Source organism: Parasteatoda tepidariorum, chromosome 4, assembly GCF_982258835.1.
Source record: "Parasteatoda tepidariorum strain Cologne lab strain chromosome 4, Ptep-v5.0, whole genome shotgun sequence".
NCBI lineage: Eukaryota > Metazoa > Arthropoda > Arachnida > Araneae > Theridiidae > Parasteatoda > Parasteatoda tepidariorum.
This window is the reverse complement of record NC_141758.1, coordinates 117,770,099-117,795,774: the sequence shown is the minus strand read 5'-3', so window position 1 is coordinate 117,795,774 and position 25,676 is coordinate 117,770,099. Positions and strand designations below refer to the sequence as shown.

General features: G+C 27.9%; 1 long non-coding RNA gene and 1 pseudogene across 2 annotated transcripts in view; one reads left to right on the top strand and one right to left on the bottom strand.

The window, feature by feature from the left end:
* Nucleotides 1-3,341: 3,341 nt before the first annotated feature.
* Nucleotides 3,342-7,495, bottom strand: LOC147812641 (uncharacterized). The gene is made up of 2 exons (XR_015432909.1): nt 7,407-7,495; nt 3,342-3,976 (listed from the first exon to the last, which is right to left on the bottom strand). It is a non-coding gene; the product is annotated as an uncharacterized LOC147812641 (long non-coding RNA).
* Nucleotides 7,496-12,168: 4,673 nt separating this feature from the next.
* The window catches only part of LOC147812640 (beta-ureidopropionase-like), a 62,635-nt pseudogene continuing 49,127 nt past the window's right edge, over nt 12,169-25,676 (top strand). Inside the window, exons 1-6 of the transcript XR_015433338.1 lie at nt 12,169-12,305; nt 15,601-15,694; nt 17,299-17,461; nt 19,985-20,063; nt 22,072-22,238; nt 23,107-23,279. The product of XR_015433338.1 is annotated as a beta-ureidopropionase-like (transcript). The remainder of the gene's footprint in view (nt 12,306-15,600; nt 15,695-17,298; nt 17,462-19,984; nt 20,064-22,071; nt 22,239-23,106; nt 23,280-25,676) is intronic.

Here is a 25,676-nt window from a genome sequence, read left to right as displayed (position 1 = left end):
TGTTTTTCCGATTCTTTGCAGCGTTTATTTTCTATTTCATACTTGTTATCCATTTGCTATTTTCTATTCCTATTTTCCATTATTTCAGTGTTTTTTTCCATTTTTTTCCAGTGGTTTTTTTCCGTTCTGTTTTGTTTCTATTTTTCCCTGGTGTTTTTCGGATTCTTTGCAGTGTTTATTTTCTATTTCCCATTTATTATCCATTTGCTGTTTTCCATTCCTATTTTCCATTATTTCAGTGTTTTTTTCCATTTTTTTTCCAGTCGGTTTTTTCCATTGTGTTTTTTTTTTCTATTTTTTCCATTGTGTTTTTCCAATTCTTTGCAGTGTTTATTTTCTATTTCCCATTTTTTTTTTATTCATTTGCTTTTTTCCATTCGTATTTTCCATTATTTCAGTGTTTTTTTTTCTGTTTTTTTGTTTTGGGTTCTTCCATTCTGTTTTTTTTCCTATTTTTTCCATTGTGTTTTTCCAATTCTTTGCAGTGTTTATTTTCTATTTCCCATTTGTTATCCACTTGCTATTTTCCATTATTTCAGTGTTTTTTTCCATTTTTTTTCCAGCGGGTTTTTTCCATTCCGTTTTTTTATTCCATTTTTTCCATTGTGTTTTTCCGATTCTTTGCAGTGTTTATTTTCTATTTCCCATTTCGTATCCATTTGCTATTTTCCATTATTTCAGTGTTTTTTTTCTATTTTTTTCCAGTGGGTTTTTTCCATTCTGTTTTTTTTCTTCCATTTTGTCCATTGTGTTTTTCCGATTCTTTGCAGTGTTTATTTTTTATTTCCCATTTCGTATCCTTTTGCTATTTTCCATTATTTCAGTGTTTTTTTTTCCTTTGTTTTTCCTGTCTGTTTTGTTTCCATTTTTCCCTGGTGTTTTTCGGATTCTTTGCAGTGTTTATTTTCTATTTCCCATTTGTTATCCATTTGCTGTTTTCCATTCCAATTTTCCATTATTTCAGTGTTTTTTTCTATTTTTTTCCAGTGGGTTTTTTCCATTGTGTTTTTCCGATTCTTTGCAGTGTTTATTTTCTATTTCCCATTTTTTTTATTCATTTGCTTTTTTCCATTCGTATTTTCCATTATTTCAGTGTTTTTTTATATTTTTTTGTTTTGGGTTTTTTCATTCTGTTTTTTTTCTATTTTTTCCATTGTGTTTTTCCAATCCTTAGCAGTGTTTATTTTCTATTTCCCATTTGTTATCCATTTGCTATTTTCCTTTCGTATTTTCCATTATTTCAGTGTTTTTTCTATTTTTTTCCTGTGGGTTTTTTCCATTCTGTTTTTTTTTCTATTTTTTCCATTGTGTTTTTCTAATTCTTTGCAGTGTTTATTTTCTATTTCCCATTTGTTATCCATTTGCTATTTTCCATTCGTATTTTCCATTATTTCAGTGTTTTTTTTTCTATTTTTTTTCTTGTGGGTTTTTTCCATTCTGTTTTTTTTCCTCTTTTTTTTCCATTGTGTTTTTCCAATTCTTAGCAGTGTTTATTTTCTATATCCTATTTGTTATCCATTTGCTATTTTCCATTTGTATTTTCCATTATTTCAGTGTTTTTTTTAATATTTTTATTCCCGTGGGTTTTTTCCATTCTTTTTTTTTTCTTTTTTTTTCCATTGTGTTTTTCCAATTCTTAGCAGTGTTTATTTTCTGTATCCTATTTGTTATCCATTTGCTATTTTCCATTCGTATTTTCCATTATTTCAGTGTTTTTTTCTTTTTTTTTCTTGTGGGTTTCTTCCATTGTGTTTTTTTTCTTTTTTTTCCATTGTGTTTTTCCAATTCTTAGCAGTATTTAGTTTCTATTTTCTATTATTAAACTTATTATATTTCAGCTTTTCAGGATTTGCTCAATTACCCCGAATAAATGAATAAGTGTGACATATTGGAATCAGCCAGATTAATTCCAGCATTGCCTGACTCCTTTTCGTGAAGCAGCATAAGAGGAATGGCAGCGTTTGAAAGATAAAGACTGTAAGTAGAAAGTTCCATCTTTATTTTTCTGTCTTAACTGTGTTATGCATTGCAATTTTTTAAATTTACGCACCAGTCATGGAACAGTTTTTTTTAATAACTTATTGGAGATTCTAACTCTCTTAAGATCTCCCAAAAGACGCCCTCCTTAAAAGCATCATCCTTAGTGCAAAAGGATTTTAACTCCCCCCCCCGTCTACTTTTTAAAGAAGAAATTATTTTTAAAAATGATCACAATCAGAATTTTTGAGCTCCATATAAATTCTATTAGTAATTTTTACAATTTTAAATGAATAGCTTTTCCAGTAAAAGATTTGGTTTCTATGTTTTATTACTTTAATTTTATTTATTCATGCCAGTGAAATATTTTAACTTATTACTTATTAATTTATTATTTAACCTAACAATGTTGGTAGGTTATAATAAACTGTAACGAAATAATTTCCATTTGCCTATTTGCAGGTTAACTTCACTCAACTTCTGCTTCAAAACGTTGCCCGTTTTAGAAAATCGTTATCTCGCTCCCGCACCCCAAAAAGTTTCGTTAACTCAAACAAAAGTAATGACCAAAATAGGTTTTAGATAATTTTTAGCCCAATTTAGAAAGTCATTTGGCCAACAAAAACTTTCGATAAATCACCCAACAAAAAAGTCTGACTAAAACAAGTTTTTCAACTAGAAGTTGTAATTCTGCCTCTTGAAAATCATGAATTTATCGTAAATTTTCGTAAGCGCATTCGTCTGAAAGAGTTACGTTAGAGCAGTGGTTCCCAAACTTTTTTGACCCATGGACCCCTTTTTATAGTCAAAACTTGCCCACGGACCCCCAAGTGAAAAACTGCATATATGTACGGTATAAAAATTACAAATTAAAAAAAAAACTTTTTGTTGGAGAACTATTTATTGAAATTATATCTTTTGTTCAAAATAAAATAAAAAAATTAATGACTTGGATGAACTTGATGAGATTTTAAGAGTGTATTTATATCCGGCTCAATGTTTGTGAGCACTGATTTCTAATCATTTATTTATTATTTTTTTTGTGATGGGGTTTATTACGGCACTGAAACTGAGAGAACAATATCCTCTTCTCAAGTTTTGTTTATACAGAAAAAGTTTTGCAACAAACGCAGTTTTACGATTTTACTTTTGATTAAAATTAATTGTTCATCTTATAGTTTCAAATTAGTTTCGTTAAGTTCGGCAAATGTACTGAAAATAGCCAGAAAACCTCGGTATCTTTCTACCATTGCCGGAGTACCGTCAGTAGCTACAGAAATGATATTAGTCAAGGGTATAGCTTTTAATTCAGTCAATAGCGTTTCACCTTTCGTATCGCTTTCCAAACATTTAGCAAATAACAATCCTGGTAAAATTTTTATTCTTTTACAAGTCTTACATGAGCTAAAAGTAAAAGTTTCGTTTCCAGGATAAGTGGACTCGTCAAGCTGAATAGAAAATTCAGATATTTTTAAGTACTCACATAAGGAATTTTCTAGACACTGAGATATTTTGTCAGTCCTTCTTTGTACATTATTCTTGCTCCCTGGAATTCTTTTTACAATATTAAAAGCTGGTTTGTGCAACCCGGTGAGTATTATCTCACTTACAGATAGTAAAATAAGTTCTTCAATAGTGTTAGGCTTTCCGGATTTTGCAATCATGTAATAGGTAGAAACATGCGAAACTATGAAAAACATGCAATCCATCGTCACCTCGCTTAGATGTTGTCCCAATAAATTGTTGCAGTGACGATGTTTACAGATATTTTTATTTGACTGTTTGAAAAATAGTTAAATCTTTATCTTTTTTGTCACTATGGATTTTTATCAATTCTTCGTTAAGCTTGGAATGTTTTATTGAATCACTTGTTATAGTTTTATTACATAGAAGACACATAGGTAAAGTACTATTTCCTGGTGAAGAAATATAGATATACTTCAAATATTCCACACTGTATTTTCGGCGTTTTTGTTTCAACTCATTCATACTGTTATCTCTTAAAAAGGGAACAAAAGATATAAGAAAATTTGTAAATCAACTGTTTAATTTGTAACAAACCACTGTTAACAATTATAAGCACCCACCATTATTTATTGTTTACTTAGGATATAAAAATCGCTACTATTTTATTTTTCTCAATTTTCATAATAATAAAGACCAATCACAATGTTATTATTTCATATAAAGCCTCACGCGGACCCCCTGACGTTGTTCAGGGATCCCTAAATCAGTTTTTTTTTCACGGATCCCCTGACTGGTACCACGGACCCCTGGGGTTCCATATGGACTACTTTGGGAAACACTGCGTTAGAAAGTTATAAATCTAAGTTGAAAATTTTTGAAGTTGTTCATCAATGATATTGTATTTTAAAAAAGTTGATTACAAATTAGGTATAAGAAAGTTACTAGGCTGAAAGAGCAAAGATATTGAAAAGAATATTGGTAGGAGTTCAGCCACTCTACGCGTACATTTGTGGTGCATGTCTATGGGTTTACTCATCCAAACAATTTTTCCCCGGACTGTTACCAAAAATGAATGGGAAACTTTATCTGATTTCTGAACAAATAGTCACAAGTTTGAATTTGAGCTCGGAATGTTTGTATAATTTAGTAACTCGTTCGTCCAAAACAACATTTTCGTTAGCCCACCCACCAAAATAAGTTACGTCTTAAAAAAGTTTTAGCCAATTTCTGACTAAAAAAAAACCAAGTTTGAATTTTGCCTTAAACGTTAACCTATTGTAAGCCCATTTAAACCTAAATTTTACCCATTCTCCAAAACTTGAATTTTGCCTCGAAAACTAAGCCCCCTATTTGGACATTACATTGTTAGCCCTCATTTGCCCACCAAATATCCTCTCTCACATCCCTTCTATAAAAAGTGTTACTCAAAGAGAATGCAACTCCAATTTATTATGAAAACACAAATTTAAATTTTGCCATTAGCCTACTTGTAGTAACTTATTATCCTATCAAAGCCTATCATTAGCTTCCCCATTATTAAACTAATAAAGTATTAACCGAAAAAAGTTTTGCGATTTTTTTTTACCTTATAACATGTTTAAATATTGCATCGGAATTCGAATTCATTATAGAAAATCCTTAACCAAACCTTTATCTCTCCAGAAATACTTTTGACCGGGCCTATCCTCTCACAGAAATTCCATCCTGCGTGTGGGGCAAAGGTCATATCAACGGATATAATCCATCAATGTGTCAAAGGGGGAAATGTATTGTTACCCAGGTTAAATGTTTGATTCTTTTCCATTGATGGACCAACATAATTATGATGGCATCCATCCATAATTCCATCGTGAAATATATTTTTGATGGTAACCAACAAAAGTAACCATCATCCTAATGTATGAATTCGGACTGATTTATGATGGTCCAACAGAAGAATAGCAACTTGTTTCGATTGTTTTTTATGCTAAACCATCACGAATTTCCATCATAGTTTCTTAGAAATCAAATGTTGGAACGATCATGTACCACTATTATCCTAATGTAGGAATTTGGACTGGTTTATGATCGCCCAACATAAAAAAAAATTGTTCTGATGGTATATTCCTCTGGGAACCAACAAGAATTCTAATTAAAGCATCATGTAAATGTTTAGTTGGAACCATCATGAACCATCAAAGATCATCATGAATTGTTGGTCCATAAGAGTTAAGCCTCTCTTGATGGTTAACCATCATAGTATTAAAGTAGCATTTTCTATCATGGAATGTTTGGAAGGAAGTTTGTTAGCATATCAGAAACAAGGAAGAATCAATGGAAAATGTTGGATGATAATGACCATTAAATGATGCCGACCATCATGAATAGCACTGAAACTAGCAAAAATCATCAAAATGATTTGATGGGAACATCAAGAATTTTGACTTGGGGTATGAAGGACATGGGGATTTTTGAAGGACAGACTCCCGAATGTTGACTAATGTTCGTCTCTAAACATTTGGCGAATGAATCAGGTTTAAAATTAGAATTCTAGCAACCCATATAGCTATAGCAACCCTTAAAGATTATACCACCACGTGTAGTCAATATAAGTAACCTCGTGTAGTTAATATTGTAATAAAATAGAGTAGATAACTTTCCATAATTCGAAGTTCGACAAAAAATTCTAGAACATATTAAACATCTCTATACTTCGATTCGAACTTAAAAACTAATTGAGTCCCGCAGTGAACTGATCGTTAAGACACGGTTCCCAACAGATCACCGAAGTCAAGCTTCAATTGCTGCGGTCAATGTGCGGGTGGGTGACCACTTCGATTAGTCTGTGTAGGGACCGAAGGGTGTGCGTTATGGGTCCTTGTTAAACTGTTCCACCGTAAAGTGCTCGACTTCGAGTGCAGGTCGTCGGGCCACCGAAGCGGGGGTGCCATCCCCTCGACAGAGGATCAAAATTGTGATGGCATGTCTTCAGATCATCCTCAGGGATGTTTCCCAGACCGTCGCTAATTGCCCATTGTGCAATTCTAGTTCGACGTAAATGAACTACAACAACAACAATAAAAAAAATAGAGACAGCTTGTATTTGTATCCATAAAAATGGCTGCAATAATTTACACAACCCCCATCAAATGAATGACATCCCTGGTCAAAATTCTTGATGGTTCCATCAAAACAATTTGATGTCTTATGTTGGTTTCAGTGTGATTCATGATGGTCCAACATCATTTGACGGTCACCATCATCCAACTTTTTCTAATATGTGTTCATGGTTTTTTTCATGACGGAAAATGCTACTTTAATGCTTTGATGGTTAACCATGAAGAGAAGTTTGATTCTCATTGACCTACCATCTGTGATGATCCATGATATTTCCAATTATATATTTTTATGATGGTTTAGTGGGAATTATTGTTGGTTCTGAGGAATATACCATCAAAAGTTTTTTTTTTAATTGTGACCCATCATAAATTAGTCAGAATTCTTACATTGGGATGATGGTTGTTCATAATAGTTTCAACATTTGATTTCTAGGATACTGTGATGGAAATTCATGATGGTCCATAATTTCTATGATGATTTAACGAAAATTCTTGTTGGTTCAGGAGGAATATACTATCTTAAAAATTTTCTTTTCATGTTGGGCCATCGTATATAAGCCCGACTTTTTACATTGGTTACTTAAAACTATAGGTACTATAGGTTACTATAAAAGAAGGTACTATGTAGTAGGTTACTATAAAAAAATAATGGTTCATGATGGAAGTATTAATGCGTATCATCAAGACTATGTTGATCCATCAATGGAGAGCTATTAAAAATTTTGACTTGGGGAAGGTTGAATTTAGTAGTTTCGCAGCTATCGTTTCTTATGATTTTGAAATGATTGGTTACTATCAAAAACCAAAAGAATAAATAAAGAAAAACAATTAAAAATAATGAAAAATATGACAGTCGAAGCTTACGTAGTCAGGGGGTACCAGCCCCGGAAGTCGTAATTGCAAAACCTTTTCGATCGACAAATGTCTCAGTTGCTCACTCTGAACACAACTCCCTGGATTTTGCCAAAGTCCAAGTAGAGAAAATACAATAAAATTACAAAAACAAAATACAAAAGTATAAAATCTAAACTAATACATAAGAATGCAATGCACAAAAACTTACTTGAAAATAAATCCCAAAACCAAAGTACACAATTGACTACCGAGCATCAACTAATTTGAAATAAACGAAAAAACAACGCTCCCAAATTTAATGCGTCGAAGTAATTAAAAAGTCGCCCTCATTATTGAAAGAAATGCTTGACCGAGGCAACTCTGTCAAGACTTCATCATGCCCTATTAAAAGAAAAAACGAAACTAATAGTTTTAAATCTTTTTTTTTTTAATTTTAAATTAAATATTTCAGAAATTAAAAGTAAAACCAAATTTTACTACAATCAATAATTTTTTATTTTGAAGGAAATCAAATGTTAATTTTCCAAACTTTTCAAAAAATTACTTGTTGCCTCTTGAAAGCTCCCAACATGATTGCTAATTTTATTAATTTTATAAAATTGAGAAAAAAGTAAATTTTTGAAAATTTTACTGCATAAATTAGTTTTAAAATTACTGAAAAAAAAACGAACTCTAAAGCCAACCTTTTATTATAAACACTAATTTTAATTTATTTATTAACAATATCGAATTTAAAATCTAAATATTCAACATTTAAGCAATTTTCAGTAGTCTGCTTCAAAACCAAATCTTTAAGATATATATTAAAAATGAAATCATAATTATCACAATTAAATAAAATTGAATCATTAATATACCTAAAAGTCTTAAAATCATTAAACTCAAAAAATTTGGCTTCAAAAAAAGTAAAAAAATATTAGCAAAAGCTCCAGAAAAAGAATTACCTTGTGAAGTCCCTATATTTTGTTTATAAAAATCAAGGCCGTAAAAGGAACATCTTCAAAAAGATTAAATTTACAAATTTCTAACCAATAAGATTTATCAATATTTTCATTAAATAAATATTTATCATAAATGCATGAGGTATACTGGCATAAAGGTTTTCAAAATTAAAAGTATTAATATTAGAAACCACGTTTTTGTTAATAAAATTCCAAACATCAACGTTACTAAACAATACTTTTCTCACCTTTAATTTTAAGCAAAATAGTTTTAAGAATATTAAACTTTTTACTGATACTAGAATTATAACAATTTTTACCACACACAATAAATTTAAATTTTACTGGATTTTTATGAAATTTAGCAATAGGAAAGAAATATGGAAAAGTAATTCCATTCAATTTAAATTTTAATTTTTTACTAAAAGCAATAATCCTTTTCTCAGTAATTTTTTTATCTTCCCTTAATTTGAAATAAGTATTATTAGCATTATATTCTCCAATAATTAGTTTTTAAAAAAAATATTTACGCATGATACAAAAGTTATTAGATGCTTTATCAACAACTGTAATAATAAGCTTATTCTTAAGCATTTTTATCTCTTCAAACAAATCATAATTGATAACGGTACCACTAGGATAAAAACAAAATTTGGAATTAAATGAATAATATTTAACTTTTTCCACAATTTCTGTCTTCCATTCTATTCAGTAAAACACTCAACGGGCCAATGATATTTCCTAGAAATTTCAGCAATAAAGAAATCAAGATATCTTTTAACCGATAAAATAAAATCATCATTTTTCATTTTAAACCTTGTTCTGAATTTTGAACCTCTACTCCAAATACTAATCAAATCTTGATCTCCAACGATCTCTAAATTTCCGGTAATAACATAACCATAATCTTCATCAATATATTGAGAACATTCGTCTTTATTGCAAAAAAAATCAGACGTTGAAATATAATTTAAATTCCGACTTAAATTATGATTACATACTTTTTTCTAACAGTAGAGGAATATTTATAAGCACTTTAAGTTGTTTTAAAGGATAAATATCAGAAAAACAATGAAAAACCTGTGATGTCCTACCAATTTCAAATTTTTTATCATGAAAGTTAATAGCACAAAAAACCTTCTGAACAATTAAAACTTTTCCAAAAAGCATATCAATTTTATCAACACCAAGTTTTGATTTAACCAAATCCAAAACAATGTAGTTCAATATCAAATTTTATTTTGTTCCCAAATTTAAAAAAGAAATTTTTAAGAATTTTATTTTTAAATCCAAAAATATATTTCCTAGTAATAAAAATATTAGTCAGGTTAACACAAAAATTAAAAATTTTCAAAAATTCATCAAAATTAATAGATTTATTAACCTTTTTACCTTTACCTTTTTTATATCTATACTTTGAATAAAAAGATCTAGAAAAATTAAAACCTTTAAATTTATCATAAATACAAAAATCATCAATATTAATAGTACTTTCCCCACTTACTATTCAAACCTTAAGGAAAAAGAGTTTTAATACTGCTAATATAAATATTTTCTAAATCAAGCCTATTATCTACATTTTCCATAAAATCCAAAATAAAAAGAGTAACAATATCAAAATTATGAAATTGAAAATGTAAAATTTTTAATCTGAAGTACCATTATTATTATTACAAAAATCTTTATAACAAATCAGTGAGAATTAATTTTCTTATGAAATTCTAAACTAGTTTGTGCAATATAACACAGATTGCAACAATTACATTGAATTAAATAAATTATAGTAAAGCATTTACAAAAAAAATACATTGGAAAGGCAATCAATTTATGAATTTTCAGCAAAAGAACAAGATTTGCAACTTTTATTTTTGAATATTTTTAAACTTTTTAAATTTTTTAATATTTTTTAATTTATTTAAACTCAAAATTTGACTTAGTATCTTTTTATCCAAAATAATCTCCAAGTCAAGATTAACATCAGTGCTCCTTGTTTTGGCGCGCTACGAGTCATGCGCTATGAAATAATTATGAATAGTACTTTGCATAAAATTAAATTTAACCTGAACAGCAAGGAATCAATTAGACAAAAATTAACTCGAAACCTAGACAAAGAACAAAACCCCCATGACTTTTAAAGATTAAAACCTTTAATATTTTAAAAATACTTTAAAGTGTTGTTTCAAATTGCTCTATTATTTTGATTTCTTATTATGGTTACTATCAATACAGTAATCATATCAATGAATTTTTGAATTTGGAATTGGGGGATCATTTACCAATTTACAATTTATTTTTTCTCTTCATTTATTTTTTTCTTTCATATTATTGAAATCCTACTTTTATGTAATTTGACTTAGAAATTCTTGAAATATATTAAAAATCTTAATCAAATATGATATCTATTACAAAGGAATACTGACTAACTGATGCTGTTTATTTTTTTAATGCAATATTACTATAGGAATTTTCTATGTATTGATATTAATCTATTAGGAATTGTTTAGTGTTCTATTAATTAAATTGTGTTAAAAACTTTAAAGACTTTGTTCAAAATAAGACAAATATGAAAAATAGTATCTAGTTAGTATATTGTAGTATACTATAAGGACCACAATTGCCAGATTTTAAAAGTAAGAAATCCATTTCTGTAAAAAAAATTCATTTTCATTGCGAGAAAGTACGTTTTAGTGTTCGATTTAGTAACTTAACTAATAGTTAGTACTAATTAATAGTTAGCACTACTTAATTAGCGAAGTTGAAATCACCCATTAAGATTGGAACTCTTAATCGAAAACCAATGAGATAGATACTTACTTCGTGAAAATCCGATCATTAGAGCGAAAGTTATTCAGGTTGTATTTTTGAGCAAGGTACATATATCTGTTTAATTCGTTCTTATGTGGAGGTGGATAAATTTATTACTATACTTTTAGCGTACCATAGGATGTTAATTTTTTTCCTTTCCTAATTTATTGTCAAACGCCCGGTGGCTGAATGGTAGCGCTTCGCGCTCTTGTGCCACAGGTCCTGGGTTCGATCCTCGGGCCGAGCAAGGTCGACACAGCCTTTCATCCCTTCAGTGGGTCGGTAAAATGAGTACCAAGCATGCTTGGGAACTAAACACTGGGGGTTCCGCATTCGGCTGACCACCTAACCGGAACATCTGCTCCTGCACACCAGAGCCCAAGGTCAGGAACTGAGATGGGCACATTAGGCCTTGGCCCTCTATGGGCTGTCATGCCACTGAGTTTAGTTTTTAATTTATTGTCAATCCCACAAACCTCAAAAAGTTTAAACTTCATTTATATGTTTGAGAAATCACACGATCTAATCATTTCTAAATTTTTTTTAAGCAATTTTAAAAAACGTGTTAGTGTCTAAGTGTTTCCATTATTTTGTCCAACCCCTGTATTTAATGCGTTAATACAAAATTTTTGCTACTATTAGGAAAGAAAAATATCTTCTGAAAGTACAGAAATTTTCTAGTACCTGCAGGATATGTTTATAATTTACAGCAAAAAAAAATGTGATGGCCCTCCTGTTTCAATGCTCAGTCCCCGTTCAGCTGTAAAAAAAAATAATAACTTTTGAAAAATCGTAATTTAATTAATTATTTCAAGCAATATAATTCAAAACATAAATGACATTTCTACACACAATTCCTATTTGAAAAGCAAAACCATGATAGCTCCATGTAATTCTCAATATTGAATTTTTAAAAAAAATTGTCAATACTTTATTATTAAATTGCTTTCCAATGAAAAATAATAGTTAGAATAAGGTAAATGTTTTTTAAAGTAATATGTTTAATATTGCAACAAAGTGTTTGTACATTTCTAGGTTTTAGAAGAAGTTCTACGAGTTATAATTTTTATGATTGAGTGGCAACAGTTGCGGCAGTGGTTTACTCAGTGTGAAAACTCCTATCTTCCGGATCGCACGCATCTGTGACTTCAGAAAGCTTTCGGTACGTATTCTTAACTCTCAAAATTTTTTATAAAAAAGGACACAAATATTTCAATATTCAGCATTTTAAAACTCTGAAGTTCCTATAATTATTAATGTAAAAAATATTTTGAGTTACATTGAAAAATTATCTTTTCGAAGAATTGATTCGATATTAGGGATAATTAATTAAAATATTATATTTAAGATTAGTGGTCGGAAAAACTACATTATTTTTGTAGTTTATAACAATTACTGTGTTACAAATGTAGTTAACTGCAACTGCAACTACTTTTTTTTTTTAAATGTAGTGACTACAAACTAATTCAGAATATAGTAACTACTTCACTACTTTAAGGAGATGAACTTTGCCGGAGAACTTAATAGAACCTAAGTTCTAAATTGTTTTGAATAACAAATTGGCTCACATTAAATATAAGGGAATAATTAATAAATATTTATGTTCACAAGAATGAGTTTGCTTTTCCAAAAAATTTTTTTTTTAATTTGAATTTATTCATTTAACCTTCAATTTTTTATGCCTATTTCGACATCAAATATTTAATTTAAGAAATACGATGTTCAGAATGAAATTTTCAGAAATAATAATGAGAAATAGGGAAAGTGGATCTCAAAGAAAAGTTCGTTAAATAGAAAATTCGCTTCGATATTTGGAAGTTATTTTACGAAGAAATTTTCAAAATGTTTTTGGTTCCTTGAAAAAAGTCGGAAAACTGAGAAATTCGCAAAATGGATGTTCCTTAAATAGAAGTTCTGCTGCATTTGGATTTCTAAAAATGTTTAACATATGCTCGTTTATTCAAGAATTATGTAAAGTCAAACAAATGTCTTTTCTTGTATAAATTTAACTTTCCAAAAATATTTTTTAAAAGGTATGGTACTAAAAGAAAGAGAAATGATAAAATTTTGGTGGAAATTTCGATAAAATATATTAGGGACAGAGATTTTTCTGCACTCCTGCTTATATGTGCAGGAATATATCCTGTAAGTCATGAATATAATATATTACCTTATAAGTAATCTAATTATAATTTATAAAATATATAAATGTTTGATTAAATGAGTTATAATTTCTTAAATCAATCAATTTATGGGTTTAGTTGAGTTACTATCAATATTCAGTACAGTTATTAAAATTAATCTCTTAATTACCTGTTATTTTATAATGTTTTAATAGGTCAACATTCTAGTCTATACAGCTAAGCATCAAACAAAACAACAGTTTCAAATATCGGTCTTATTCATATAAATATAAACTTGGAATACAGATAGCTCTAAAACTATTTTTTGTAATTCTTTGCTTTTGAGAAAAGAAGAGTAAAAATAAAGTAAATGAAAAATGATTTTACATATAAAGAATAAGATTATTGTTAAGTGCTTTTGTATTTTTATTTTTAATAGTCTAAAAATTTAAGTTAGTGGATAAATTTCAGTTTGATATATTTTTATTTATAATTATTTAATATTTTCTGCACCAAAATTTGAGTTTTTGGCAGTAAATTTTCAAAATAGAAAAATTTTATGTTAAAATAATTCAAGAACATAATTGATGGAGCACTTGCGATTTTACATGTATGGTAATTTAAAAATACTTCATATTTATAATAGCTAATAATTATAGTTACGCCAAAATTTTGAGTTTTTGACAATTGTCAAAAACTGTCAAAATTGTTTTTCGACATTGAAACTAGATAAAACCATCAATTGTCGAAAACTTGCCAAACCTGTCTAATTATGATATGCTTAAAAATATTTTTTGCTTATAGTGTTAAAAATATTTTTTGCGTGTTTGAAAAGTACTTAAAAGGTGCTTATTTTTTGTTGAAAAATTTGGCCACGCACACTGAATGAGTTTGACACTTATGAATAAAGAACAAGTTTAACTTATTCTTTAAATTGCAAGGAATTTATTCTATTTTTGAGAAATATTTATTTTTGCATAAATTTAATTTCAATATTTTGTTACTTAAAAGTTTTTAATCTCTCTACGTTATTCAAGAATAAGTTATGTAGTGAAAAAACTGATGCATGTCGTTCATAATTTCTCTTCGACACTTATAAATGAAGCCTATTATCTACTAGAATTCACTCAGGCAAAATGTTTGCTAAGTATAATCCTGTTAAAATTTTGTTTTTAAATATTCATATTTATCTTTAATTCATATTCACCTAGCAATTAAAAATGCTTAAAAATATGTACAAATAATGAAATTTTATCATTAGTTACAAAGCTTAGAGGAATACCGAGGAATAATTTTTTTGAATGTTAGTAGCCAGCATGCTGATGGACAAAAGTGATTTTGGGCACTTTCAATTTATGCAATCTTCAAAGAAATACTAACACATTTTTCTGCAAGTTTATATATAAAACTGTGTTATAAAATCTATTTAGTTATTAAAGACTCGAGTCATCAGTGAAAAATTAAAAATAAAAATCTATATTTCACAATATTACATGCCAAAAAATACAGACCAGTCTTTCACATATGTTTTTCAAAATGCTCTAAGCTATTCATCCTGCTGAAAAATGCTGTTGCTTTTGAGGGAAATTTTATAGGCCACATTTTATTGGATAAACTTTTTCACTGGGATGAATTACTCAACTAATCTCCTTGAAGGCCCTGAATCTTGAAAACAAGGTTTTATCTCCCCTGCATCTTTAATTTTCATTGGTTGTTGAGGAAACCATCGATTTTTGGTGATTAGGAGTCTCCTCTTCTCTTTAATTTTACCAAAGTATATAAAAATTGCTTGAGAACTGAGACGGAAAAGCCTAATGATCATTGATATGCTGTGTCTCAAAATACTGCTTAATATACTGTATTTTAAGAGAAATGTTCATAAATGTAATGCTTAAAATCTTATAAACCACAGGTAATCCTCTCAAAACTATGGCAGTACTAAATTTAAAAAAAAAAATTATATTTTGGCAAAACTGCTGCATGGTGTTCACTATATTGTATTCTATTTCAATTTTGACAATTTGAATTCATAAAACAATTTGATCTTAAAAATATTTAATCTTAGATATTTATTTTTTAAATTTTACTTTTATGTTTGTTTCCAAGACATTATTGGGCTAAAAGTACCAATTAAAAGTGTTGAATTCTGCCGTGCTTTTTTACAAAATATTTTATGTCATTTATTCTGCTTATAGTCAAAGGGTTATTGGGATAAAAGCAAATGTAACAGTATTGTTAATAATTTTTCACTCAATTTGTTTGTTAAAAAAATATAATTGTGTAATTTGCTTTGTGATGATAATTCTAATGAACTGTTTCTATTATACTTTTTAGAGTTTTCAATGGATGAGTACTGCAAGCTATTGATAGTATTCATCAAGTTGGACTTTGCTGTCTTGCTTTAGTTTTGCCCAATTGTTTGCCAAAAGTAAGTAAAAATATCCTAGAAATATCAATAGAAAAATAGATTTTACAACCAGTTTACTCTTGAAGGTTTGCTTCTTTCAATTAGGATTATTTTGTCATATTTATCAAAATATAATTTTTGTTCTCTAGTCAAATAAAAACTGGATGGTCTTACTTCAAAATTGTAACATCTTGTGCAGATGTTTAGTAATTATGCAGGCAAGTCTGCCTTTTCTGCGACGATTTTTTAACTTTTCTTCCTAATGGTGTATTTGGTAGGCATTAGTGGTTAGTTTTTTTACTCTTAAAAATTTTTTCCACTTTGTTAGTGTTTTTTTAAGATGATTAAACTGAATTTCTTTCTGAAAAATGTTTTGTGCATAAAACGCTAAACGTGAAAAGTCTATTGGATTCAGTCTAAATGCTTTATCAGTTTCTTCATTGTATATTACAGGGTGCGTAGTGTAGCGTTTTTAAAAACTGCTTAAAGGTGCTTATTTTTGATTTATGTATTTTATAAGCCCTTAAAGGTGTTTTTTTCTTTTTTGTAAATAGTGCTTAATTTTCTATCTTTAAAGAGATTTTTTTTCTTTGCCGTGTCGATTGTTGTTCTAAATTACAAAAGATGCATGATTTTCGCTGTAATATTTATCAGAAACTAGAATTTATTGTATTTATGTTTATAAATTTTAATGATCGAAAAAACAATTTTTATTACTGTACAGATCCTAATTATAATTTTTGTTTGTGAAAGTGCTTAAAAATATTTTTTGAGTGCTTAAAAAGTGCTTATTTATGTTGAAAAATCTGTCTACGCACCCTGTATTAGTTTATAGTATGCATCTACTCATGGTTTTTTAAGGTAAACACCAAGATCCTGCATGTGGGTAGCATATTTTTATGTTACCCTCGCACATTTTATGTTATAAAAACACAATCGAACTGAAGATCAGTTTAATCTCTTGCCTTAAATATGAATTTGATCATGGTTGGGCCAAATCTATGTGCCTGAAATATGTACTACTTTTTTACCATAAACAATCTTTGATGTGCCACCTGCCACTACCTATTGTTGTAGTACTTTTAAAGTTAATTATTTTTCATTTAATACCAATTTCTGATTTTTAAAAATGAATAATAAATGATAGAGGTAAGAATAAATTTGAAATGTTATATCTTTACAATGGAAATAAAACACTCATTTAAGGGCAAACAAACATTAAAAAAGAATCAAGATGTTTTTACTTATGCTGCTGAGCAATACTTGATTTGTATAAAATTCATCTCAAAAATGAATGTAGGGTTGATTTTGCAGGAATATCTGTTAGATGTATTGTGTTATGTAGGATTATGGCTAAAAAAACACTTATTACACACTTACACTGTCTATTAAAAATCTTAGAAATATTTACCATATATTAAAATATTTACCATAGATAAGGAGGAGTGTTTTACAAGTTCTTTCAGTGTTTTTTTTTCTCTATTAATTATGATTTATATGCTCTGTGTAATTAATATATTTAACATGGCTTATTGTACTTTTTTTTAAACTTTTTGGAAATTATTATTGTAAAGTAATGAAAATTTTTAATTTTAAATTAGATTTTTAATTTTTTTTGCCCATAGGAAGCTGTCACTGTTGTTGTCATAAAGTCATGGCCTCTCATCTTAGATACTGATTACATTCCAAAAAAGAAATTAACTGGCATAAGTAGAGCCCCAACTCCTGAAATGATAGCTTATTTGGATTTAAATGTTAGCACAACTGGAATGCTTATCTGGTATTAAGGTATAAACATATTTTACTGTTTTATTTGTATTCTTAAAATATTGTTTTAAATGAATTGGGATTAGATATATATAACTTTATTCAGTCTATGTATTTTGACTTAAAAAGAATTTCAGATGTCCCATGCAGCATCAACCTTTTTCTGTACAAGTATGAAACTTGCCTGTGAATTATATCCATCAAGACATATAGCTCTTTACCTTGATCCTTACTGTGGTTTAGGTTTTACCTTATGGTGTTTGAATAGGTAACTTCTTAACTTTACTCACATCAATTAAATTAGTAAAGTTATTTTTCTCTTAAATAGTTTAAATCATTTCCGATTTTTTTACATTTGTTATATCAGCAAAAGGAGGATTTATATTGAATTTTGTAAGTCGAGGCAATTAAAAAAATATATCTGACATCAGAATAGTGAATAAAATCCGTTCAGTTAAGAGAAGATTATAAAATAAAATTTTAAATTATGTTTTTAATTTAGTCAATGAATGAATGAGGTTTTCATTTTATTCTTGTCGTGTTAACTTTATTTATAAAGTCTTCTACTTGAAACACATAACAGCATGAAGTATTATACATTTCTATTGAAGTTTCTGAGAATTAAATAACAAAATCTGCAAAAGCAATTATTTTTAAAAACCAGCTCCTGATATTTTCATTTTGCAAAAAAAAAAAAAAAAAAAAAAAAAAAAAATTTCTGGTAAAAATAAAAAAGTATTTTTGAGGAGTTTATTCTCTTACTTTAATTTATGTAGTAATTATTCGGAAAATTATGTTGTTTCAATCTAATATTTTCAATGTAAGGCTCTTGATTATCATTTTTGAGTCTTTTTACAAGTGTTGCTTCCTTAAAGCCTCTCCATAAGTTAAATAATTTTCTTTGACTTTCACACTAATAATGTTTTAGAAAGTCTATTTCTATCACTATTATATTACTCTTATATTTAGTGCTTTTTTTTCTACTGTGTTATTATGCAGATGATCAACATTTTGTTATTGTCATATTATTAAATATATTAAAGGATGCAATGCATAATAAACATTTTAAAATTATCATCTATTTTTGTATTTTCTGCTAAAAATATATTGCAATTCTTAGCAATTAAAATTTTCATAACATAAGAATTGCATATAGTCGCTATAGCTGTGATCTCCATTGCGATGGATCAACCTTACATTAGTGGGAAATTGTTAACAATTTATTCTTATGATACAAAGATTTTAATAACTTTTCAACCTTTAGGCTTGATAAATGCGAAAGAAATTGTTTTACTATCTTATGATTGGTTGCATTCTTTTCTCTCCATATACATACACAAAAACCTTTTGGTTTTAATATTTTTGTTGAAATTTTTTGTTTAATCTCTAAAATTCAAAGATCAACAGTGATAGCAAAATAAATATATAAATAAACTGTTTACACATGCGTTGACATAAAGGAAATATTTTTAAAGAAAATTAATACAACATTTCCTCCAAATTGACTAAAATTATTTTATCAAAATTATTATAATTTGTGTCTAAGATTATTTAAAAAAATTTTTGCCAGAAGTACTTCTTAAATTAAATGTGTTATAAGAAAAGAGTTTTAATTATTATCTTAAAGTTTTCAATACTTTTTTATGAAGCTTTGTACTTAAAGGTATCCTTTTTTTTATTGTTGACTCAAAATAATCAAGTTTCGAATATCAAAAACTAAAGAAATTGTGTCTTTATTATTCTGTTCTTGCTACAGTGGTGTAAAAAACTTTTGCATTTATAGTTGTCATGACCTTGCCAAGATTTTCATTCATATATTTTTTTTGCCGGCACTATTACAAAAATGGCACTTTTTGTTTTGTTGATACTTGAACTTTGGTGTTGGAGTGTGTTTTCCCAACCAAAGTTTTCTTATGCTTAAAAGAAATGACAACAAATTTAGTAATTACAACTGGACTGTTTTGTGCTTCTACAGAAACTGTAAGTAAGCTTTATAAAAGCTAAATACTGATATTTTGTTTTTAATAAAAATGGAATTGATGCGTATTTATTGATAGGACTGAACTCTTTAAGAAAAAGTATGCTGAAACATTTTTGATATGCTACGAGAGAAAAAAAATTACTCTTAAATTAAAAAAGAATCATTTATTGATGAATTTAACTTTCTCTTATATTTCTTCTATATTTGATATGCAAATTTTAAGGTTGAAGTAATTTTTAAATGCATTTTAGAAATTGTTGATATTTATATTTAAATAAAATGAAAATATTTAATGAAAATTTAAATATTTTTATTGTAAGAAGCCATCACTGCATGTATTGCTAATTTCTTTCGCATTAAGACATATATTTTTTTACTTTAGTGTTTATTCAGGTCACCATACCATTTTAATCCCACCATCTGAAGTTGAAATTAATCCTACCCATTGGTTGTCAACAATTAGACAATACAAAGGTTATAATTCATTCTAAATAATAATAAAAATAAGTACAATTTTGTTATTTTTTTAATAATTTCGAATTTTTTATTTTTTTTTATTTTAGAGTTCGTGATACATTCTGTTCCTATGGCATTATGGAACCTTACACAAGAGGCTTAGGATCATCTATCAGCCAATTGAAGGTAATGCAATAGCCTATATTTTCACTTACAAAATTTCTCAGCCATTTGTGTGTGTGCTTACCCATTTAGAGGGTTTTCAAACACATTCCGATCATAATGTATTCTTTATCCTTTGATTCTATTTTTAAGGGAATTTTTTTTGTTACAGTGACCATTAGGATAGAAACTAAGCTTGTTTTAAAAAATTCATTTGTATCATTTTGCCTTGTGCACTTTTTTAATTTTTTTATAGACAAATTTTTAACTCCATGCACCCTCTTATATTCAGAACTATTGCCTTGTACCAAAGAATATTTTGAAACATTTATTGTTCTTTACAGGCTGATATAGTTTATAATGCTTAGGTTTTAGATTTAAAATTTATATCATAGCAATGTTTGATCTATTTCTGGCGAGATTCTATTCTAGAAACTTAAGTACCTCCTTTCGGCAAACTGTACTGACAGGTTGATCCAGATTAAACTAAATTTAAAAATTCCACAGTTATTTGTTTTATTCTCTTTCTTTGAAAATACATGATGATTTTTTAAAAGCTATTTATACATTTTGCTCTGTTAAGCAAAATTTTTTTTAGTATAATATGTTTCACAACTTAATAAGACCAAACAAAGTTTGTTTCGGTGATAAAATGTTTAATTTTGTACTATATATGTCTTTATCTAAACAATGTGCTCTAAAGCACAAATAATGCTTCATAAAAAGACATACCATATTTCTAATTTTATAATTATGAAACTTCCTTAGAGTGTACAATCAAACTGAAAGAGAGAAACACAGAGATGCAAGTGAAACTTATAAACAAGTTACAAAAAAGGGGGAAAAAGTGGCTGGGCTACAAGCTTTAACTGATTAATTAAATAAAAGAATAATAAAAAGTGTGCCGTTGGTGGGGTGAAAGCTATCTATGGAATTCTAGAAGGAAAATTTTGATGAATTCTAATTTTTAATTTCATGACTTTCTTTATAATATTCTATTCTTTCCAAACATTAGAAAATCAATTTTCTTATGATTTCTACATTTTAATATTTCATGGGCTGTTCCGCTACTGCACCTGTTTCTTATGTCCTTTCTTTTGCTTGATTAACTTCTTCAAGTTTGAATATTTTCAGTTTATAAGTTTTTACAATTAGAAAACATATTAGTCTATTAAGAAATGGGTACTAGTTCAAGACTGCTTTAATCCTATAAATAATGCTATGATTTCTTAACTTTTTCAGACATTCTCATTCACTTTTGGATTCTTTTCATTTATTAAAACTTTTCCACACATTTTTTTATCCTTTGATAGTGTTTAATAATTTTAAAATATTTGTTTTCTAAGCATTTAACAAATTTTATTATAAGATAAAAAGTGTTATAAATTTCTGTGGTTTTATATTTTAGTGACTTTTTGTTGACTGTCTCATATTTGGGTTGACTTTTGAACTCAGCAATACATTTTTCTATAACTTTAAAATGTTGAGCCTGTTTGTTTGTCAGTTTAATTACTTGCCAAGAGAGTTTTTCTATTGCATTTATTAATTTATTTGGTTTTGATTATATTTTAAAATTTATCCATTTGAGAAACTGTAAAAATCTTAATTAAATCCTTAATTTCATATATTTTTTATCCTGCAAAAAATTTTATGAATATAGATCGCTATAGATAAATGTCTCTACTGATTAGCATTCCTATTTTTTGGGTAGTAGGCTAGAAAGCTGAACTTAAATTATACAATTTAAGTAATTTTGTTGTAAATATGTAATAAGTAACTATTTGTAAGTATATGAGTCTATGACTATTTTTGGTAGGAGTAAAGAAAATTTTTTTAACATAATTTAATTATTTTTCACAGAACGGGATAAAATTATTATTTTTTGTGTTTGCAAATAAAACACTAGAAGTTTAATATTTGTTTTTGTTCTAATATGTTTTATATATTTATATATTGTAAAGCAAATAAAATTTGTATCTTTTTTTAAGCTACTCATTTTAATTATTATTATAGTTAGTCTTTTTCGTTGCAGAGAGGAATAAACTTGAGATGCGTTCGAACCTGTGTTGTTGTAGCTGAGGAGAGGCCTAGAGCTGGATCAACAGCCTCATTCTCTAAATATTTTCTGGTTTAGGCTTATCTCTTAGAGCTGTTAGCACAATCTTTGGATGTCGAGTAAATATTGCCATTTGTTTGCAGGTAAGTAATGTTTTTAATTAATCAGACATGCAATTTTTCTTAGACCCACGGAATTCAGCTTTTTTTCCCCTGATTTTCATAATAAACTTAACAATTCTAAGATTGCAAAAATTTTATATATGTAACAAGGGACATCCACAAGTTTTACTAAAGTGATTGAAGTATCTTTTCTATTCAATATGTTCCTGAATTTTAATGACACTTGAACAATATTTTATAAAAAAAGAAAAACGAAAATTTTCTAATGAATTTTTAGAAGCATAAATGAATACTAGGTCCGAGTACTTATTAACTACTTTTAGTGAAATTAAATCTTGGTGTGTTGGCTATTTGTTTTAAATATTTGAATTGTTCTTTTATTTAGTTTTTTAAAATTATTTAATCCAATTTAGAATTCAATATGCACAGAATTTTCTAAATGATAAACTGAGGGGACATTAACTAACTGAATTTTTTTTAAAAAAATGCTCATCTGCATTCATAACAACTGAAAAACTTTAATTAGAAATATTAATCCAAATTCAATTTTCCCTCTTATTGACTATTAGTAAGAAATTATCCTAATAGTGATTTTAATAAGCAATGGCATTTTGAATCAACTAGCAGAAGAATCTTACATTTTGAAGTGAGTTAACTCAAGATGTTTAAAAACATTTAATTTGTATTTTATTAAATACAATAATTTCTTTAAATTTTAATTTTCATTATAGTTTCATTCATAATTTTAAAAAACTACTTTTAGTGTTTTGCTACCATGCTAAATTAAGTTTTTTTCCCAGAAACTGCTGATGCATAGCTGATTACATGAAATTGACCAAATTTTTACGATATTTTAATTATGTATATAAAAAAATGTTTTAATTTATAGCGAGACTCTAGTCCAGACCCAACAGCAGTATATGCTGATAAGAGAGCACTGCGAAATGATAGAGTCACATTAGTTTATATTTGATGGAGTCTGGTAAACTTTTTCCAGGAGTGAAAGTAGTCATTGCCAATCCGGAGACTAAAAGACAATGTGGAGATTCTCACCTAGGAGAGGTATAAACTACATTTTGTATATTTTAAATAAATCTATATTATCAATCATAGCTGCCAACTCTCTCAACTTGCAAAAAATAATTTTAAAAAAAATTTCAATTTTTTGTATTTTAAAATCTTTTTATTAAAATATCTAATTTTGAAAGGATAAAAAATGTTTTTGGCATTCGAAACTAAGGAATTGGCAAAATCAATCTAAGCTTTGTTACCACTTGAATGCCTAATGTGATCATATATTTCGCCAAGAAAAAAAATAATGAATACTGATTTTCAATCATCCATATTTAATGAAAATTCGGAAAAGGGATGAAATGCTCAAAATTGCAAAATATTTTTAAGAGGAGTTTGATAAATCATTTTTATGTAACGTAAAATCAGTCACCTATTTTAAAATTGTTAAACATTCTGGATTACTGAAATTCTCATTTACCAAAGTTGTGAATATTTTCTTCCTGAATTTCAACTGTAAATTTCACATTACATAAATTCACATTACATAAATTCACATTGCATAAAATTTCACATTACAAACTTCATATCGTATTTAAATTCGCCGAAAGGATTTTATATCATAGTAGTACCACATTAATTTAGAATTAGAATTATAAATAGTACGTTTTACGACAAGCTGATTTAGTAACCAAATATTTCACATCTTAGTTAAACTTACCAAAAATATTGCATACTACAGTAAAACCACATATTTTCAATTAAAATTATTGCACTTGACTTCAAGCGTTTTTGATACCAAATATTAGCAATAAACTAGCCAAAAAGTTTCTATTCCACAGTAGTACAGCATTATTTTCAATAAAAATTATTGGCTTTGTTGCTTGTACACTTTTCAGTAAGCCTACTTAATAACCAAAAAGTTCATATTTTAGTTAAACTTGCTAAAAGGATTGTGTGCCGCCATAGTAGTACAACATTATTTTCACTTAAAATTATTACTAGAACATTTTATGGTAAATCTATTTAGTAACCGAAAAGTTCATATCGTAGCTAACCTTGCCAAAAGTATTATATACTTCTGTAGAACCAAATTATTTTCAATTAAAATAATTGTTGGCACATTTTGTATTTTTATCTATAAAAGCTGAATGAAATATAATTCCCCATTTTAATTATTTAAGTGGCATGTATTAGATGTTTACTTCACATGCATATGCCATTTCTCAAAAATTACAAGACAAATAATTTCGTAATCTTTTCATTTTATACCTTCCTCCCATTTTATGATGAATTTATCGCATCTGTAAATGAATTAAATGTTTGTCTTTTAATCAAATTCTACAAAAATGTACATGATTTGTATTTAAATTGAAATGAAGTAAGAGCTTTAATTCGTAGATCAAACGTAGATTCGGAAAAATAAATAAATAAATTTAGATTGAACGAATATTTAAATTAATAGATATTAAATTAATATTTAAGTCAATTATTTTACTATTCCACCTTTTCAAAAACATTTAGAGGAGTATGGGAAAAAATTGTCGATTCTGTCATTTCCATGTCTTTATGTCTCTTCGGAGTTTATCTATGCAATTCTTCCTTTGCCTCTCTTGAATTCAAAATTCTTTGAAAGAACAACTTGCATATGTGCATGTGTAGTTTTAAGTACTAGATAAGTTTATCATTATAAGTTTAGTATTTAAGCAAAATTTACCCTGACATCATTTTGGCTTTTGTTTCATATTGTTTTGCATTAAAATATCTAAGTTCCATTTGGCATTCTGGTTATCAAAATTATGTGTTCTGTATTTATTTATGCTACTGTATTTATTTTGTTATTTTAATTTACATTGTTATTTGAATTCATAGATCTACCCTGTAAGAATATATTTTCATGGAATGTACGGAATCAACGATTCTTTTACTCCTCGGGGGGCTGTTGTCCATGTTCTGGCTACTTATAAATGTGTCTGATAGCCCTCTTGGGGAAATATTTCGATTGTTAAAAATTAAGATCATAAGTAGCGATAATAAGGCAAAGCGGCAATTTGCAACAACTGCAGCTTGTGCTTTGCTTTATATCAAAGTTTTTTTTAAAAAAAACGGAGAACTAGCTTTTTTTTCTCTATATATGCATTATTGTAAAATGTGGCTCTGCATTATTGGCTGATGATGAAATTTAAAATATGGTAGATGCGTACAACCTTAAAATAAAAAAATGAACCTTTTGTACATCATCAAATATTGATCGAACTGTTTCTGCAGACATAATAAAATAACCTCGCCTCCACGTTGGCGTTCCCTGGGCAACATTGCGATTAGAAAGAGGCATTATAAGGACCGATTCTTTCACCACAGTGGTTAAGAGGTTATGTAGTAATAGTAATAGTACTTTAATTATATTGCACTAGAACTGTATAATGGGTCCGGTCTGGGGAACATCCC